This window comes from Melospiza georgiana, chromosome 3, assembly GCF_028018845.1.
Source record: "Melospiza georgiana isolate bMelGeo1 chromosome 3, bMelGeo1.pri, whole genome shotgun sequence".
Lineage (NCBI taxonomy): Eukaryota > Metazoa > Chordata > Aves > Passeriformes > Passerellidae > Melospiza > Melospiza georgiana.
In genome coordinates this window covers 14,650,668-14,672,203 of record NC_080432.1, presented here as the reverse complement: position 1 = coordinate 14,672,203, position 21,536 = coordinate 14,650,668, and positions in this window count along the sequence as shown.

Below are 21,536 nucleotides of genomic sequence, written 5' to 3'. Positions count from 1 at the left end.
AGGCTTTGCAGCTTAGAATGGACCTTACACTGGGAGATCCTTTTTGACTCATTAACAAAAAAAAAAAAAAAAAAAAAAAAAAAAAAAAAAAAAAAAAAAAAGTAGTTTTTTTTATAACATGTTTTCAATATTGCAATTTCTTTAGTACTTTAACCTTTCATAAATAATCCTATTTAATGAAAAAAAACCCCAAGACAAAATCTTGTGTAAATGAGATCAATGAGAGTAACCCATTGATAAGTGATTTTCAAAAAAAGCTTCAGGGCAGCACCATGATCCCAGGAAAACCTCCCCCGTTGCAGAAATCAAGACTGATTTCCCAGAATCTCCACTAGCAGAGGCAACACTTGCTGTGCCTCAGCTTTCCTTGCCTCGAGGGAAAATCTTCCAGCTCCCCAGGCCTGTTGAGGTGCAGCTTTCTCTGGACTCAGGCCTTGGTGTGGTTCCTGGGGTGTCTGTGCAGGGCCAGGAGCTGGACCCAGTGATCCTGCTGGGGAGAGGCAGCTCAGGAGGTTCTGGCATCCCAGCTGGCTTCTCGCCCCCAGGCCAAAGCAGCCTGACCTTGCACAGACCCTCTGGGCACCATTGCAGCTCCAACTCAATTAAGGCATTACTGGACATGGCTTGGCTCTCTCAGCACTGCCACATCATTTCGGGATGGATCTGGGGCGGTTTTGAAGGAGACTCAGATCCTGCTGCCTCAGCATTCCCAGCCCTATTTGCCATAAACAAGGAAGAAACAGATTTTAATGAGAACACTTAATGCCAAAAGTTTTGCAAGTGCTTCTGTTTAACTATCTGATTACATTATTAAGAATTTATTCTATTTTGAAGGCACTGTTTGACATTCTCAGAAGGTACATAAGCCTCATTAAGAGGCTGAGAAAGGCAGAAACTGAGCTTGCAAGTGAAATTTAGTTTGTCACCGATACAGACACAAACACTTACATTGTGCCATCTGCCTGCTTGCTCCAGCATTCCAGAAGGAAGCTCAGGAGCTGTGTTTTCCTTTAGCCTTCCCTTGGCCCCTGGTACAGGACTTTGTTCCTGCAGTAGCCAATTGATACTGGCTGAAAACAGCATTTATTTAGAAATGTGAAAGAGAAGGAGAGCTGGATTTTAAAAATAAAACTCACAAAAGCAGCCTTGACCTTGCAAGCAGCACTGCTGGTACATCAGCAAGGGAATTTGTGTTCTGAGCATTAAATGCACCAAATGAACCAAGTATGTCTCTGTCTCCCAAAGGGTAAAGAGAGACCACATTTGCTCTCATTTTTAAGGTCTCTGGTTTCCAGGCTCTTGTTTGAACAGACATCACAGAAGACAAAAACCTGCCTCAAATTCTCACTTTAGTTTTGTGGTCACTCTTTCCCCTTTGTCATCTGTTCTCCATCTCACAGAGCTCATTTCCCAGCCTGGTGCCGGCGATTGCCCGCCTGGACTGAGGCTCAGGCTTCCAAATGTCAAAGACAAGAAAGCACAAAAATCCTGTGACCAAAGTGGGCTCCAGGCCCAGCCTCAGCCAGGCTGAGCTCTGTGGCAGCACAGGCAGGGAGGGCTCTGCCCCCAGCACCCCGCAGGACACGGGTGAGCCGAGCCGACAGCTGGGACACTGGGCAGGGAGCAGGGATGTGTCTCTGGGTCACTGTCACCCACACAGCTCGAGCAGCACCAGCCTGGCACACGTGGCAGTGGGGAAAGGAAGAGCCCAGATTGTGCCAATCCTGCTGCACAAGGACACCTGCTCCTGCCTTGGGCAGTGCGCACCAGCTCTGGAAACAAAGGGAGGGAAACCAGAGCTTGGGGAAATTCTGTATATTTTCTTCCTTTCCCCTCCTCTCCCTTTCCCTCTGTCCACACAAAGAAGCACATCAGGAGCAACACCCCTGGTGCTTTGGTGGTTTAGGATTCCCCTCCTGGGGCAGGGCAGCCCCTGGAGCTCTGCCCAGGGCTGGAGCTGGGGAAGGGAAGCCAGGAGACACTGGGTGTCCCATGTGCCCCTGCTCAGCCTCCAGCTGGGATCCCTGATAGACAGTGCTGCTGTCCAGCTGCAACTCAGAGCCCAGAGGACAAGTCCATCAGGATATTCAGGACAGAAACCAAATGGGTAATAATAGTAATAAAAAATTAAAAAATAAATAAATGATGAGAGACACAAAGAACTCACCCATCACTAGTGGCCTCACATTGGCTGATCACAGAACCTCCCACTTTCTCAGTTCTGTGGGACATGAACAAAACTGGGAATGGAAATGAAGTGGCTCCTTAATGAACCTGCTTGGTTTGGAGCAGAATACTGAAGATTCCTCAACAGCACCATCAGCTTTAAATCCCCTCAAACACCCTGTGACCTCCAGTACAGCAGGTCCTTGGCTGAGTGCTGTGGTATTCAGTACACAAAGATCTATTTGCTAAGATGGGAGTGGGTACTGAGGGGAATAGAAACCCTCTGGGAGAGATGGGATGTGAACATGGAAGAGGCTCAGGAGGATGAGAACACAGTGAACACAACAAAATACAGCCTGTTCTGGTGGAAGACAATCCCAGTAATTAATAGGATGTGATATAAACTTGATTAATTGCAGTGCATATTTACTGCACTGTTCACCAGTGATTTATCTTAATTTTATATTAAGTATTAATATATTCAGCTTGACCAGAGAAGTATTATTTTCATTACTCACCATAAAAGAGAATTTTTTCCAAAGGAAAGCTAATTTTACACATAATCCATCATTTGAAATTAGCCCAGCATTCCTGCCTTTTACAGATACAATTAGTGGTAAACTCCTGGGAAAGCCTCTTCTTGCACCCTGTGGCATCAGCTACAAATGCTCAGCCCACAGGGGAGGTTTAAATTGGATATTAGGGAAAAATTCTGCACTGGGATATCATCAAGCATTGAACAGGTTGACCTGGGCAGTGGGGGTGTCATCATCCCTGGGAATATTTAAATGCTCTGTGCATGTGGCACTTGGGGACAGTGGTGGCTTGGCAGTGCTGGGGGAATGGCTGGACTGGATGGTCTTGGAGGGCTGCTCCAACCTAAATCACTCCATGATTCTGTGCACACTTCCCTTGGAAGGCAGTACTGATTACCAGCAGTGTGTAAAATGCTCCCTTTCCCCCTGTGCTCAGTTACTGATGTGGATCAATGGCTCAGAGGCAGCTGAGCTGTGCTAACATTTCCCTGTCTGTAATTAAAGGAAAAGGAAGTTGTGGCTGAGCAGGGCCAGCAGAGCTGCTCTGGGGAGAGCAGGGATGCTCCTGATGTCTGGTTGTGAGCAGAGGAAGCAAGAGATGGATTCCTGCCCTCAGCAGGGCTGCCAGTTCAGGGGGCTTTTCCCATTAGAGAACAAACCTGCTCCAGGCTCTCCCATTGCCTGGGCACTCTGCTACTTCAAACAGCACTTCTGGAGCCACTCAGAGCTGAGGAAATTCAGTAAAACCACACCTATTCCTGCCAGATGAAGGGCTCAGCCCAGAAACAGCACAAAGCCACTGATTCTGAGTTACAGAGTCAGTGGATCTAGTAAAAAAATCAAGAATAAAGTGGTGATTCTTTCCCCACAATAACTAAAATGAGGCACAGGATGTTTTTGTGCCATTGCTTGCATTTGTTCCTGGAATAAGCAAACAGACAGTGTTTGATCCTCCATTAAGGAGCAAAACAAGAGAGTAGAAAGCTTTTCATGCTGCACAAAGAGTTTCAAGCAGGTTTTTAATATTAAAAATGATTCAGTTTAATATGCAAGGTGTCCCCCAAGTAATTAAGCCCAGAGAGACCAGCTTCTAAAACATGTAAGTACTAGCAAGTGCACAAAATGGAATGATTGAAGGTGATTTTGTCCTTTCTGAGGAACCCTGGGGTTTAGTAATAATGCCAAAAAAGGGCAAATCTGGGCAATGTCACTCTGCTCACAGTCAAACATCTTGGCTTTATGGAGTTGGAAACCTTTCTCTGAAATAATGTGCTCCTGGAATATTGATCATGTTTTTATTGTAAAAAGACAACAGTTGACACTTGGTTTTCCATTACCTTCCACGCTACCCTGCAGTGACCTTAGATTTGAGCAAATCCAAGCCTTTCCTAAAGGAGGTGTTAGTGGATGAAAACTTTCAGAAGTGAACCAGTTTTTACTTCTGTATGGGAAAAAAAATCTTGAAAATGGAGAAAAAACATTAAGCAGAAAAATACTTTTCCTGATTCAAAATAGTTATTTCCAGATAGGACAAAGGCAAGTAGATATGTCTGTGTGCGAATTCTAAAAGGCTCTCAGGGAAGAATGATGTTCAGGTTAAAAATAGGTGAAAAACTTGAAGGTTTCTGTTTTCTGAAAGATATTTCTTATTTTTTAATCATGAATCACCAGTCCCTAGCCTGTCAAACTAGCCTTAAATCAGAAAGAAATCAACTTTCATATTTATAAATTCCTGCTGTAACAGGAACCTCTCCTGATTCTCACTGGTTAAAGACTCCCACAATTCATGTTGGTGATCATTGTGGTGCAATGGTAGGAATTACAGGTAACTTTTCATCCTGAGAAACCAACATTTTAACTTTAAAAATAATTTGTACATCCTAAGCATTACACAGGTCTGTACAGCAGAGTGACAGGAAAAGGAATGGAACAAAAAGGAAGTGAAAAATGGCTGGAAAAGGGCTTTTCAGAGCTTGAGTTTTCTTTTGTTAACCTCTGAGCCAACCTAGCAGTAACTAGTGCTCAATAAAAGTGCCCAAAGGACTCCACTGCCCCTGCACACAGCAAAATACATTTTACCAGACCTCAGGACCCAACATAGCTCCTGTTGTGTCACAATCACAATGAAAGAAACACAAATGTGGAATGATTTTATGTGTGACATCCACACCAACACTGGCAATTCCACTGGCAACATGAAATTCCAGATGGGAGAGGCTGCAAAATTCCTGTATCTGCTTCAAATAGAGATGGTGAAATGAAACTTTCAGCTTCCTGAGGGCTTCCTCTCAAACAACAGCCATGGTGCTCCCAAGGAAAAGCTGAGTCCTGCAGGCAGCTCTCACTGCACAACAGGAGCCAGGAATGGCTTAGGGAATTCAGCAATTCTCAGGAGCCAGGAATGGCTTTGGGAATTCAGCAATTCTCAGGAGCCAGGAATGGCTTTGGGAATTCAGCAATTCTCAGGAGCCAGGAATGGCTTTGGGAATTCAGCCTCCAGGCAGCCCTTTGGTGCTCACCCAAAGGAACATTCCATAGGAGCCTCCATGGAATAGTCAAGGTGTCTCAGTGCAGTCCCTGATAGCACACTCCAACCTTGCTTCAACTGGTTGTTAGAGATTTTCTACCTCAGCAAAGTCCTGATCACTGGGTTTTAGTTTGCAATTTTCTGCCTACTTTTTAAATGAAAATTTCTTCCCTACCATTGCATTTATAGCAAATTGCTGCAGAGTTTGTTGGCATCACAAAACCAACAGCAATGAAAAGAATATTGAATAGATTTGTTCTGTGTAGTGTTGTGAAAGCTCTCAGGAATAAAAGCATCAAACATTTCAGGCTCATCTGTGGCAGGTGGGGAGTGTCACTCTGGAAACTGAACAGATGTTTGATTATGTAGAAAGGGGCATGAGAAACAAGAAGTTTATTATTATCACTTTCATGTTTACATAAATGCACTGAGTGTTTCATTTTAAGAGATGCAAGGGGTTTCTGAATAGAGGTTTCCCTTGTTCTGTCCTCTGAAACACACCTTGGTTACTGCTCACTCAGAGAGAACAGTCTCCCCAAGGAAGTTCATTTCACATTGGATTTCAATGTCTGTCTCTGCCCTCTGCACACAAACAGCCACTACAAGGATTATTTGATCAAAATTAATAAATCTGGAAGTGACACTAAACTGGAAGCTGGGTGGGTCCCTTTTTGTCTTTCCTGGATCATCCAAGACCAATTTTGTGGGAAGCACAGCAGGTGTGTCATGCCCTGGGCAGAAGGACCTGGCATTGGAGCACTGGCATGTCACAGCAGGTGACATTCCATGGAACCTTCACTGAAGATGCAATTCTGCCTTAAGGTTTGGAAAGCTGAGGCAATGAAGAGTGGAAGAACTGCACTTGGAAAAGCTCAGTGAGGAACAAACCTCTCTCCAAACTCAGCTGTGTGTAAACATCAGCAGTTTAGGCTAAACATTTCAAAACCTGATTTCATCTCCTTTGCAAGTAGTTCCTTTCCTTGCTGGCTTTGATTAGGTCCCAAATGCCCTGCAAAAGCTGGGCATGGCATTTTTGAGGCACTTGTGTAACCTTTACCAGGAGAAGTGTTACCTGGGAATAGCTTCCTGTACAAAGTAGGTTCATCAGAAAAGCTGGTCAGCATTTCTTAATGACAAATTCTATTCTGGTATAGTTGCTTTTTAAATTATTATTTTATTTTTTGGACAGCAGCAGCATTTCTGGCAGCAGCACAGGTATTTTGAGCCCTGCAAGAGGATTTTCAGTATGCACAGAACTTCTGTAAATGCTCCAGCATAACATAGTGTTCTGCTCTGATGTTCCAGGATTTGCAGGAAGAGGGGAGGAAAGAGAGGAGGGTTTGGCGTCTTTAAGACTTAGGAAGGGAAGAATTATTCAGACAGGAAAGGATGAAGCTGCTCAGAAAATCATAATAACTTCCCATCTCTTCCTCTCCACTTTACCTGCATTTCGAGCCTGTAATAAGAGTAATAAACTTCCTGACCTGCTCAGAAAATGGATAAAGTAGAAACACTCTCACAGAGAGTGGGAGTGTGAGCTTAACAAAACAGAAGAAATGCTTTGGGGGATTGAACTTCTGAGTGAAGCCTGTAAAATATTAATTAATCTTTGCTGTCAATATAAAACACAAATATAATTTAATACACCATGGAAGGAAAACAAACTTCTTGTACCTAGCACCTGTAATATTCCAAATGTTTCTCAGTGCCCAGGTGGGGAGCAAGCCCTGCCTGGGGAAGTGCCTGTCAGAGAGAGTTGCCCTCAGCAACACAAAATTCCTGTCCTCTCCATACATTTTTTCATTCCAGCCTCAGTCAGGAATGCCTGGGTGATTTGGAGAGGCGATTAGGTTGCATTCCTGTTATTACAAGTAAGGGAATCAATACTAATTCACTTAGCTTTATTTTATAAGTGGCTAAAGAGATGTAACATCAGCCTCCAAAGAGAGAGAACACTTCCTGCGTGTGTTGGAATACTAATAAGAATTGGCTCAAGGTAACCACCCAGCAAGAGCTGTTTGCTAAAGCCAATTAGTTATTAATCAGGGGCTTGCTCATTTTTAAATGTCTGACAATTTTAAAATAAAGGAAAAATACAGCCTGGAGAGTGATAGCAAACCCAGACACTGCTGAAGTCAGGTAAGAAAATAAAAGTATGCAGCATAGATTTTGTAATCTGAAACAGATAGTGAAAGAATTTCATTAAAAATAGAATCTTTCAAAACTCTGAAGATGTTTAAATCCACCTCTGCAAAAGACCCTTCTCTGTTCAACACCTGAACTTAAATTGAGCTTGGATATGCTGCTATGGAATAGGCATGTTACAGGTTACACATTTCAGATCAAAGGGCCAGGGCTGGATGGAAAAATACTCTGCAAAAATATGCACTTCACTTTCTTGGCTTCTTCCCTGGAGGTCTCCAAGGGCTGAACACTTAATGCCGAATAACCTTTCCTGGAATCTCTTTGTAGTGGATATAAGCCACAGAGAGAGAACCTGAGCCACAGGAGAAAGGAACGTCCCTCAGCCCCAGCCTTTGAGTTAGAGCAGCCTTATTTCTAAATCCATCCAAAATGCACCCCAGTTTAACTGTGGAGCAAAGGCCTTTAGTGGGAATATCCTCTACCAGCAAACTGCTGCTGCAGCCACTGAGCCCTGTGCTGGTCCCAAACCCACAGCAGAGCAAGGCAATCCAGCATTTCCAGCTATTGTGCCTGGCATTCAGTAACACCAGGTTGCACTAATGGCCATTATCCCCTCCAGCTGCTCTGCCATACTCTCCCTTCAAACCCATCACCTCCAGTTTTGTTAAGGACCTGCAGAGCTTTCAGTTGGCTTAAACAATCAAGTTTCTCAGGATAAGAAATCAATAACCATTTAATATTTAAGCAGCTTACAAGGCACAGCTGAACTCTGGATGTGGCAGCAGTGTTCCAAGTACAGGGAATTTCTGCAAACCCCAATGCCTGGAGCAGTGAGGTATTAACATGGCTCCTGGTTATCTCCATCTGAGAGCCCAGCACTCACTTACAGAACAAACACCGCTCATGATGCCTGCCAGGGCTGGCTGTTCCCCCACTGAGTGCATCCTGCTCCAGTCTGGGGGCAGCATTGACAGCGAGGCCTCAATGCAGAGACAGCCCCGGGGGGGAGGCTTCGATTCCCCCTGCCGGTAAAGCAGGTACTGGGATCAATCGTGCCCTGCAGGTGATCCGTGGCTGCTCTGCTCTCCCAGGATATGTTTTGCTGTGGGTCAGCTCCTGAGAAAATCTTCCATGACTCTGCAGAAACAGAGCACTTAAAAGAGAGTTTCTGTGCCAAGTGGATAAATGCAGCCAGATGTTATGGACTGGCTGGGATAACAGCACTTGGAAACCACCAAATAAAACACAGACTGTACACAACAAACCTCCTTGGACTCAGGAGGTATCGCTGCCAGGAAAGAGCTCAAAGGGCAGGTGAGACAGGAAAAAGAGCTCAAGGGAACAACTCCACCGATCCCAATTTAAGGGCCTTCCCCTGCATCCACCTATCTGCACTGATACAGAGAGATGGGAACTGGAAAGTTTCTAAGTATGTTTTCACCTCCAGTTAGGAGGTGAGAAAGAACAGCTCAAATAAGTATGAATATATATAATATCTGTCTAAAATTTTATAATTTGTAGACAAATTTGTCAGAATAGACTTCTTTTCTCATTGAAGGAAGGCTTAAAAGCAAAATAATCCCTTCTCTTTTCTAAGCTGTGTGAATACTTTAACAGTGAACACATTAAGTTTTAAAGGAAATCAATGTTATTTATTCCAAGCCTTTAAGAAGAGGTAAGAGACCTGAAACAAGGATTTTCTGCAGATAAAGACTGTTGGGTCCTTGTAATCCTCAGCTTGCTTTTTTATCCTGAGAAAATGTACTCCTTTGTTGCAGATAGTTGGCTGCTCCTGAACATCCCTAATCCGTGAGGGGCTGATCAGCAGCGCTGAGTTTCCAAGCAATGAAAGCCCTCATTAGGAACGGCTTTTGTCACCTCCCCACGCAATGAAGAGATTGCTGCCACACAATGCACTCATCAATGGCCATTGTCCTTTCCCGGGTGATAATTCTGTTTATTTTCCTGCATCTCCTCGTGGCAGGAAACAATTGAATTGAGAAGAGAGAAAACAGGCAGCTATGATTCCCTGAGGATTTGTGTGTGTCTTTCCAGCCTGGTTTTTTTCCTGTAGTTTCTCACTCCCGAGCTACTTGGGGGTGAGCTACACAGGGCATGTTCTCTGAGATGCACTCTGCCTATGAAAAACCCCTTATTTTTATGAACTCTGGGTTTTTAAGATTGCTTGATGACTTTCAGCATTGAGGAGCTCCAGAGCCATCTGTGAGCTGCAGGGGATTGGGCATTCCCTACTAACTGTGCCACAGGATGGATTTCCTGCCACGGGCTGGTAAAAGCCACCTCAGTGACTCCTGTGGGGCTCTGAGGACACGCTGTGATTTTCCCAAGGCAGAGGAAATTGCAGTTTTATTTAGCATTTACAGAAGGCAGCTACCAGCAGTTGTTTACAGGAGCAAATACCCAGCGACAAACAGTTCCTGGAAGTATCCAGCCTCTGCCACACATTTTGCAAGGAAGCCAAGCCTGACAGGTTGTCTTTAACCTGGTATCAATCAATACAGCAGCAGCAGCAGCAGCTAATCACAGCCATTACTGCAAAGCACTGGGAACAGCACCTGGAGAGGTTTGCACGGGGACCCAGGAGCTGGGAAGTGGCAGAACTCTGCTCACAGACACGGCGAATCCAACACCCCCACGATGGGAATAACAAACCAGCCGCAGAAGGAAAGCCCTTGGAGTAACACACTCCAAATTCCACTTATCCCACAGGTAGAAAACAGAGATGCAGGCCTGTTTTCTATCTCTGGCAGAGCAGCCTAAGTCACAATGAAACAGATTAGCTGAGAAACAGCAATAAAACCTCCTTCCCTTGCTAGTGTTGCTGCTCTCACTGGGATTTGAGGGGGGTCACTGCAGTGACAGGGGCCTGCAGCTCCCAGTTACTAAGGGGTGCATTATGCTAAGGACAGCTGAGTCTGTGGGATGACACACTGCAAACCCACCTGGCACAGGAATTGTGGTCAGAGCTCCTAACTACAGGGACTTGCTGGTAGAGTTTTCCAGGAGAAAATATGTCACTATCACATTTACTCGTCAATTATTGCTAATAGAAACAAATAACTTGCTTACTTAAAGTAATTACAAACCTCGTGCTAAGAAACAAAAATTAAGTTAAGCAAGCACAACTCATTTCTTCACCATTTCCCCACAGGCAAAATAATTAAATTACATTTTGCAATTTTTAGGAATTCTTAGTATGAATCATTGATTTTATTCTAATAACATGATTGAGTAGCCTACAATTTTTTCAGGAGTCGCAAACGCTTTCACAACTCCAGATTGTCACCACACAAAAAGAGCAAAGGAACACATTGCAATGGTTTTATTTGAAACTGCCTTTGTATCCACACCAGCTCCAGGAGCATTTTGCAGATGTTTTCTCTTACACATGTATTTGCCACCTTTGTCAGGAACCAAATGACAGAGAGGAATGCAAACCTGCCCCAGCACGGTGGACAATTTTCTTGTCCTCTGACCATGACAGCCTTTCCAGGGCAACATAAAAGAGATTTTTAACAGAGGGCTTCTTTTTTTGCAAGTTACTCTCTTCCTATTCCCATTACAGGAACCTGATGACCAGACCTGCGTCTTCTGAAATTCTATCCTTGTTTCCTTTCATTTCATTTCTTTCAGATTTCTTCCTAAACTCTTCTCTTCGATGCCCACCTGGAACCTAAAATGCTTTTTTATGCTGTAATGATCCTCTTCAGAAGCTCCTGGCTCCTTAGGGAAGCACAAAGCTGTGCACACACAGCTCACAGAGACTCCTCTCACTTCAGCTGCCCATTCTCCAGCAGGTTTGAGCTGATTCAGTGCTCAAAGAATGACTTTACCTTCATCTTCCTCCTCCTCCGGTAATTTAACTCCTGGGGCATTTAATGACCAACCCCAGCTTGTTCTTAAACTTTAAATCAGCCTGTGACCACTTGGGCTGGATTTACTGCTGTTAGGATCTGCATTGTTGTGTTTAGCTTTTCCAAGATAAGTGTGTTGTTTTATGCTTTTGACATAGCACAGACACAGAGATGTCTTTTTTCATCATCTCACAAGCATCTCAGCTAATCAGCATTTCTGTTTCATGGTTACAGTCTCCTGGCAACAAAACTTTATCTCAAACTGCCCCTTGTTTTGGAGACCCTGTGCCCAGAGCATGGTACATATTTTCTTTTTCCAAACACTCTTAGTGTTTTTCCTTGTTCTCCTTGTGATTACCCACTGCTGGCCTGAAATAAAGCACCGGGAATATGCTAACATTTACACACAGATTACTCCTGCTTCTGGTTGTTCCCTTGCACATGATCCACAACTCTGTCACTAAGAAAACTCTTACTTCACAGAAAAAAGGAAAAAGAAAGCCCCCAAACCACCAAAAGAGGCATTGGAGGCTCAGCTGTACTTTTCCAGGAGAGCATTCACACAAGCCAGCTGTTCCAGCCTTACAGGCCTGCAGCAGAGGCTTACAGACTTCAAAAAAGAGATGGGGAGGCTCTTTTAGAATATGTTATCTATAAATTCAAACTTTCTGTTGCTGACAGCTTCAGGCAGGACACCACCTCCCAGTAAGCCAGAGCAGCCTGGTCATTTGGAGCCAGCACTCCAATCCTGTCAGTTCAGACAAAAGCAGAGATACCTCGGACATGGCTCTCTCCCTGTCCAAGGCATTTAACACAATTTACCACTGACATTTGTGATTTGACTGGGGGGATGAGCCTCAGCCTCACCTGCATGTCACACCCCACACACATATTGATGCTTACTGATGTTTCTTGAGCCCTGTTTCTCCAGACTCTCATGCAAAAATAAATGTGGGGTGTTATTGTATAAAAGCTAGACAGATAAAGTGAAAGACTTGTATAGCACCAGCAAAGTGGCCTAGGTAGTCATGACAACCACATCAGTGCTTATAAAACTTCCCTTCTTCTTAATCTTTTCTGCAGTTTAGATAGCACACATGTGAGCTGTAAAAACCAGTATCTGATGTGCAGCAATAAGATGGAAAGTGAAATGTTCCCAGCAGCCCTCACAGCAAGGCTGAGACACTGGCAGCTGCTGGGTGCCATTGGCAGCAGTTTTGTCCAGCTCCCAGAGGGACTCCTCAGTGTGTCCAGGCCTCAGAGAGACTAAGAGCCTTTTCCCAGATTTGGGGGTGAGCAGGGAAGGGCAGGAGGGAGACGGTTAACTCTGCTTTTAAGGGAAGAAGATCAGACACTAAACACACACAAGCACATTATAGATATATTCAAATCCCCACATACTTACAGTTTCCTTCATCATCTGATCCCTGGAGGGCTCTGCTGCTCAGCCCCAACTCAAGGGACTGTGGGTTCCCACAAACCATCCTTCCTTGAGCAAGAAGCAAGATCCATCTTTTGCTTTCAATCTTCTATGCTCATTACTTTTTCACCTCATTTTTAATGTGGAAATTTAAAACCCCTCCCAGCCTTATCATTCACAGGTGGAAACCAAAGCACACCAGAAATAAATATCCCTCTCTATCCCAGAGGGAAATAAATAGATTTGCTTCAGCAAAAGGGAATGACTGCTGTCAATAAAACAAATCACCCCCTCTCTAATCAAGTGATAAACCCAAGAAAATTGCAATGCCTAATATACCAAAATCTGCCAAGAATCATGTGTACCTTCAAAGGAAAAAAAATGGTTGGCACCTGGACTCTGATAACTGAACTCACTTTCATGTACTATTATTGCTAAGAAGTATAATTTACTGAGGTGAAAAACAAATAAACTCTTTATTTTATAATAAAATAATTATGGTCAGTGGGCTCATTTCTTTCTTTCTCTCAGCTGTGAAGAAGAAATCTCTGACATCTGTAAGAATTCCCCAACTGCACGTGACACTGAATTTACCAGGTCTCCATCAGCTGTGTCAGGGAAACAGCTCCATCTTCTGGGAGGCCGCGGCCGGGGAGGGAGCGCTTCCCGCGGCTCCTTCGCCTCTTCCCGGCCTTTGTCAGCGGTGCTGTCCGTGCGGGATCGCTGGGCTCAGCAATCGGTCTCTCGGGGCTGCTTGGCAGTGGCAGAACTGTGAAAACAAAGCAGAGGGGCTGAGTTAGCAGAGACTTAGCGGCCAATCCGTGGCAATAAAAGCATCCCACAAAACCAGCGGGCACAGGAAAGACACTCCCGAGTTTCCCAAATCCACAATGACACGGGTGTAGAACACAAACATCTTTAGGATGATCCCTGCCACGAACAAGTTCCATAGCTCCCAACACAGAAATTAGCGACACCACATACATGATATTTGCCGAGATAGCCCAGCAAATGCCTGACAGGATTCTTCTCCAGCAGGTAAAGATTGGATGCTAGCAACTTGTTCTACAAAATGGGGAAAAGTGCTCTCAGGATTTGGGATACTGCATTTAGCAGTGTACAAATGGCAGTTTGGGATGGAAGCTTTGCATTTCTTTCCAACTCAAAAGCCTCACGTGGTGAGTTCTCTCATCCCTGTTTATCACAAGTACCATGATCCACAAGGGCTGGGAATGAGTTCCCTGAGAGATGCTAAGGAAGCTCCTTAGGCAGGAATCAGAGATTTAAATTGTGCTGTTTCATTGGCTGTGATTCTGCTTTAAGCACGTAAAGTCTGACTGAAGTCAAATAACCAAATACCTGCATCACCTTCCCAGGAACATTATTGCCAATTGTTGAGAAGTTCCTGTTAATTATACACAAAATCATTATTTTGGTCTTAGACTTTCAGTCACTTTTCTGCAGCTTTTGACAGCACTGGCATAACCACCTTCATCTTTAGGTTCCTGTCTACTTTGCCCATTAACTACAGGGAGAAGAACTTGAATTACCTCCAAGGGTCACTGACCTTATTACATCTCCACCATTTCCCCACGTGGAAAATAACGAGCCTGAAACTAATACAAAGTTCCTTGGTTGATCCCAGGGAACTGTGCATGGTGTTCCTGCCCTGACCAGGAGGGAAGGGGACTCTCATCAAGCAATGATTGAGGACAAATAATAATTTTTAGATGTTCATGACAAAAACTTGTACCACCACCCTGTAACATTTAAAGGTGAGAGTTCTCCCAAGACACCCATAAGAGAACATTTACCATTCCTTCTGGATTTTTTGTTTGTTGGGGTTTTTTTAGTTTGGTTGTTGATTTTGTTTGTGTGGTTGATTGTTTGACTTGTTTGGGTATTTTTTTATGGGGGGACATGTTTTGGGGTATTTTTGGTGTTGATTTTTTTCATAATACTGACTTAAAGCTTTGTTGTGTAGTTTCAGTTTAAGTACATTGAAAACACATTGGTTGTACATTTAGTACATTAACTGATTGGTGAAAAATAAATCACCCCACATTTCTTATACAGCAAAGAACCCAGCTGAAGATGCTCCCTTGTTTTTCTGATTGTGGAATGCCTGAGACAGAACAGAATGGCCCCAGATTGGTTTAATCACAGGTGATGTCTGATTTTTCTCTCTAGGTGAATTGAATTATTTATGTTGATCTCCTAAATCACATGGAACATTCTCTCTCAGCTGGGCCCAGGAGATAAATATTGAGTCCCTCCTCAAGCAAGAGGACAAGAGAGGAACTTCACAGCACAAAGGATTTCCAGTCTCCATAAAATGATTTCACACACTTTTTTTGCGCCTCTCCTTGTCTGCCCCTCCAGCACACAGGCAATCATTGTCAGATATTTATTTTAGATGTTTTCTCTCCCTTAATTCCTTCTTGAAACTTCACTCTCAGCTTTTAGTACAATGCATCTAAAGCTTTTCTGGCAGCTCTTACACCTGCAGATTTTGGAGAGATTCTGCCTTTCTCCAAGAGCTCTGCAATTCCCCTTTCACCACATCAAGCCCACTGTCCAGGAAGTCCAACAGAGCCTCATTCATTGAACCACAAGGTTTTTGCCCAAGGAGCTCCCTGCAGCCCTGCCTGAGCCACCTGGAGCCTGTTCCTGCAGGAAACACGGAGCCACATCTGTCTGGGCTCCACAGGGAGTGCCTGCTGCTTGTCACAGCTGTGCCTCACCAGTGTCCCCCCAGCCACCACCCTCCTCTGCCCTTCGGTACCAGCCCAAGTCTGGGACACACTTTAGGGTTTCTCTAAACTCTGCAAAGTCAGGGAGAGGTTGGAACTGACATCCAAAAATAACTTTGTGCTGAGCTTTAATCAATGAACTTCAAAAGATTTGCTGATCCAGCCCATAAAATACAATTTTAGCTCCTTGTCCGTGGTGCAGCCTCCTGTAACAGGGATCAACAGGGAAACCCCCACTGCAGCTCCAGCATCAGGGCCACAAACAGCCAAGCTCACAAGTGTTTCATTAGTGCTCCATAGCAACACTGAGCTGCTGTTGCTGCTCCTGCAAGTCACACAGTTGCACAAGGAGGTGACAGTGCCTTTCTGTTTGTCATCTGTGAGAGCAAAGCAGATAAGGAAGCCAAAAGAAGAGACTCCTCATCACTACTGGAGCAGCTGCTTTCCTGCCCTGAGGCTCCACTGCAGCATTTTCTGGTGCCTTTTTGCTACACAGCTTCTTGGGCAAAGCACTCCTGGGTGCTGCGCTCATTTAACAGCCTGCGCAATGCTTGGAAGGGTGTGGATAAACAGTGACCAGAACAGAGCTTTGAAATGACAAATCTCCCTATTCCTAGGGAGGGAAGGCAGAATTCTTTCCCTCTCTCCAAGGCAAGAACTTCAGTCAGCTTTCTGTCCCTCCTGGTTCATGGGATTTGTCCTTGGCTGGGGGTGCCATGTCAGGGACAGTGTCACCTCCAGCCATCACACCCCTCAGTCCCACAGCAGGCTGGGCCAGGCCTGACTGCAAGTTTTCCTTTTCCAGGGATGTCCCAAAGGAAATTCCCACTCAGAGGGAAATGCTCAGGGGTTTCTCAGCGAGCTTTGCTCCCTGTTCCAGGCAGTGTGAGTGACTTGGAGCACATCAAAGCCCTCAGCAGCCACGACATTGATGCTACCAGGGAGGCAGTGCCCCACACATTCAGCACCAACACCTCAGGAGGAAATATTTGAGGAGAGCTGAGCCAAAACCCTGCTGAGGAGATCCATACATTTGTTTCTGCTCCCTCAGCTCCTGCATCTCCTGTACTCAGTAGATGTTAAAATCAGGTGATCAATTATGAAAAATAAAAATTCAAATATTTACATTATAATTTTAAGTGCTGGGAGGGTCTCAGCACCTAACTGTAAAACAAAAACCCAAAGAAGGCAGCCCAGTGCTGTTCCTGCTGTGTCACACCCACCAAGTGCAGGGGCTGTGCCATGGGAAGCACAAGGTGTCCTGGAACCTCAGCAGAAATACCCCACTGACACAGCAAAGGCAGGACCCCACTGGCCATGAGGTGCAGCTGACATATGGTAGATTTTGCCTCATCTGTGAGTCTGCTTTTGCCTAGCTGTTCTTTTTTATTTTTCAGCAGGACTTCAGAAGAGTGATAATTAATTTTAAAATAGCCATGGACTCCTTTTCAACTTTTCCAGACTAAAACTGAAGTCCATCCACTGGAGTCAACTGTAATTAGGCACACTTTACCACCTTGCTTTCCCAACCTCTAAAAAGGGTTTTCCTCAGAGAATGAAAACTTTAATCAACTGAAAGGTCCCATGTAGGTTATAACTCCTTTTAATCTCCTCCCAGGAAGATTTGCCTGACTGAAATCTGAGATCCAAGAAATGCAAGGATTGGGAATGGAAGCCTGAAAGCTGCATCAGGAAATCCCAGAATATCCATCCCTGTACAGGTTCCAAACCATGACTGCCTTATGGACACCTTTACCTCAGCACCCAGGGCAGAGTGGGGAATAACATTAACCTCCTTTTTCCTTTTTTCTCTACCCCACTTCCCCATCAAGAAGATGAGTATAGAATGAGGGCTTTAAACTTCAAAATACAGGATCTTTGTCCTGAGACACAGAAAAGCCACTCAAAAATGAGAAGCTATCACTTCAAGTTATCACAAGGCTATTTATAATCATTTGAGGTCATTAGCAGGTCGGCATGACTGACTCCTGTGTGCAGCCTCCTTCCACACCCATTAAAATCATCTCATTTGGACAGAATTTCAACCAACTCTGCCCCAAACAATCTATGCTTTTCCACAGCAGTTTTAAAATTCTGAAACACCTGGAGATAACTAGAGAAACTTTCAGCCATTGGTCAGGAAAGCTTTTCTGGAGATGGAATAGCAGATGCTTCCTTGTTATGTCTTTAAGATAAACCCCTGAATAAGAATTCCAACAAGAATCCAAAGTGCAGGGCATTAGAAAGAGGCAGAGCAAAGGGTCCACAGCAAGGGACAGCTTTGGGGTTACTGAGGCTCCAGGAAGTTTAACTACCCACTGATTTTTGCAGCTGAGAAAGTAGCTATTGTGTTTCTGGGCAAAATGCTCTCAGTGGTCTAAGTGATGCACTGGAAGAAAAAAAAATTAATCATGCACAGTTGAATAAATTTCTTTAAAGGACAGGGAAGGCCACGGTCTGACCCTCACACAGCCCAGCTCTGGCTCCTTTGTGCTCCTCTCTAATGGAATGAGAGCAGCAATGCTCACAGCTCCTGAGAGCAGTGGGGAGATAAAATCATTCCCTGCCTCCAAGCAGCTCCCAGGAGATCCTACCTGGCACAGATCTCCTTGTTATCCTCAGCATTTGCTTTCCTGCCTTTCCATTTTTGAACCTACAAAATGTTTAAGTAAAGCCTGAGGGAGTTTGCTGCTGAGCTCTGGGTGTTCATGTGCAAATATATTTAGGGCACTTCCCATTAAGTGTTGCTGGAAACTGCCCAAAAATAGACACAAAACCCCTCCTAAAAGGCAGTGGCCAAAGGGCCTGAGATCACTGGCACCACAGTAATGATTGGGAAAGGGAAGAACACTCCAGTATGGTCACATTCCCTTGCTTAATATTCCTACCTGCTTGCTAAGCCAGGCTGAAGAGAAGCAGTTCTGGTTTGCAATCAGGCACTCTGAATAATATAACTCTAAATATGGATGTTCCACTGCCATTTTTGGTTACGTGAGAAGTAAACAGTCAGTCAACGTTATTTTCATTACCCCCACTCTGGCTGTATGAACACAAACACAGAGGCACGTTCTGGAAGGGACATCACTGCCATCCTATTGAACATTAATGACTTTTTAAAGTTAACACAATTTGAGGGCCACTCACCTCCCTCTGTAACCTTTATGTGTACATACATTTCTCCATGGAAGTACAAATAAAAATTTTTGTGTCAAACAGCTCAGTGTCAAAAGACCAATGAGTCATGTACTATAAACTATAGAGACTCCCAGGAGCCTTGTGCAACTGGAGCAGCAGCATGCAAACAATAAAGCAGAAAAAATACCCAGAATGTGCTTTTCCTGCTCACCCAGTTGATTTTGATCATTAAATGGCCACAGTGCAGCTCTCACCTCCTTTTTGTGCTCCCCTCTTGTGAGTGTTCTGACACTGCAGTCAGGCTGCCAGGCCTTGTGCTTTGAGGCTCCTTGATTACCAAAAGTTTTGACAGATAGAAGAACCATAGCAAACAGAAAATTAAATGAATGGGGATCACAGTGGAAGCAGGCAGTTAAGATTTATTTCTACTTTTCAAAAGCAACTTCTTTTTTTCTTTTAAAAAAAGAGAAGAGCACATTTCAGTGTGTTAGATTTCCACACACCCCAGTTTGTCATGTACCCAAGTGCTGGGGTCAGTCCCTTGTGTCACAAACACATCTTAACTTGGGCAGCATGGGGATTTTTGTTTATTGACAAAAATGATTGTATTATATGATCAATAACATACAAACCCAGAAAGTCAGCAACAACTGACTGGCTGGATTGGAAGGAAAAAGGAACGTGCCATGTGTACTTTTAATAAGTAGCATCACCAGATTCACATAATGACATAATGTTGCTTAAGGCCACAATTTAGGTTAAATCTTATGAAACAGGAAGAAAAAGGCTGTCCAGTGTGTTCACATGGTTGACCTAAAAACCATGAAGCGCCAAGCATGAGCTCCATGATAACAACACACCAGGAATGCAGGTGACTTATCCAAAATTCAAAGTCAAATGTTAATTTGTCTCTAAGTAAATCATGATTATATGTTATTAAGCCAATTTGCAAACCAAGTTTAAAAGATGCATAGTTAACAAGATGTCTGTTCCACATTGGTGGGGATAAGGTATTTTTAGCTCTCCTGTGTATCACCTACACCATGTCAGATGTGCCACCACCTCTGCAGTTATCCTGCACCCTCCTGAACTGGGAACTTGGCCTCCATCCTGTCCCAGTGCTACTGAACACACACAACTCCTCTAGGGTAACCACACACCCTGTATCTCTATTTGGATTCCCACATCTAACACCCTTTTACCGCTCCCTTTTCAGCAAAAGCTGCTTTGGGTGTCCCTCTGATGATTGCCCTGATGGAAAGCCCATTCACTGATGGAAAAACAGCAGCAGCCACCTGATCCTACACCCTCCTCCCAAAAATCCCCCCACCCCTGTCACCATCATGTTTTCTGGAAAAATCCCTTTGCCAGGATTCTTCTCCTGGAAAGCTGAGAAGCCTCAGAGAGAAATGAAAACAATGATTATCTGATTTGCTTCTCCTGTGTTTTGCTGCTTTGGAATGTGGTTTGGACATGGTTTGTCCAACAGGTTTGAGTGGTTTCACGTGAATTGTTTTAACTTAATGACCAATCACAGTCCAGCTGTGTCAGACTGAGGAGAGTCATGAGTTTTTCATTAGTATCTTGTTAAGCCTTCTGTCTGTATCCTTTCTGTATCATAGCATTCTTTAATATAATACAGTAACAAAAAATAATAAATTAGCCTTCTGAGAGTCTGTAGTCAGATTCATCTTTCCTCCCCATGATGGGGAACCCTGAAAATACCACACATCCCTTTATAGGCAGGGCCTGTGTTTGGAAAAGTGAGAACCCTTAAAAATGAGTTGTAGCAGCTCTTGCTCTGCAAACTCTCAGGGTAAATCCAGATTAATTTAAGTGACTTCAGTGAAATCCTTACAAAACATTACAGACACAAGTGAAAAGCCTGAGGATGGATGGGACAGGAATGTGCTGCAATGCTGGATGGGAAAGAGTAATCCAGCAATATGGGTGGTTTTGTGGGGGCTTTTAAAACTCTGATATGGAAAAGTATTTCAAAGGATGAACTCTCTGAAAGCTTCAAGTATGTGATTATGCCTCATGAAAGCCATGCAACAAAAGATATACCTTATGACAGGTGTGCTTTAAAGCACAAGAGTAAAGTTTTTTTCCCTGTAATTGGCTTTAATCCCTCTTACAATTTCCCCTATTACCATTGTTATTTATCCCCTCCCAGGGCTTGCCTTACACACTCTCAGGAGAACTTCTTTATACTAGCACACAGAACATTTATTTTTGCAGAAGTTTTTGACTGTGAGGAAAGCCAGAAATACCCTGAAACCTCCCATACATGCTCCCAGAAGTGATTTTTAGTCTCCTCCTTGCACCCCAATGTCAGCCAAATGCACATGGGGGCTGGGGGTGCTCAGCCAGTCTCTCTGGGAGGGTGTGAAGAGCTGAAGATGATGGAGAAAAAAGATTTGAATATTGTGTAAAGAGCTCAGGACTGCACTTGCCAAGGCCATGCTGAATTTGCCACAGGTTTATCCCTTGCTCTGCAAGGGCTTTTGAAAACTGCAATGATTTGTTATTTACACAAGTTATTGATACAACCATCAGTTATAGATGTATCCTTTGCATTTTTTTACTGGGAATTACAGACAGTAAAACCAGACAGTTCCCACAGACACACAGGTTTGATTCCAACAACAGCTGTTTGTCATCTCAGCCCAGTTATGCAACCTCCTCTCTGTGCAAGCACAGCTCCATGGGTGATTTTTCTCCAATTCTGTACAGCCTTGAAAGCAAAGTTTGTGACTAATAATTAAAAGCACAGTTCCCAAGGCTAATGTCTGCCCTCTTTCACAAACTAAACATTACAGCCACTCTCCTTTTTCATTCCTGTCAGGTCCATTAACAAGTTTCCCCATGTTCCACCTTCTTGGGGATAAACAAGAGGTGAGAATGCAGGGAAAACACATTTACAAAATTAAAAAATATATATCTACTTGCCAGGAAGTTTTCACTACTACTGCTGTT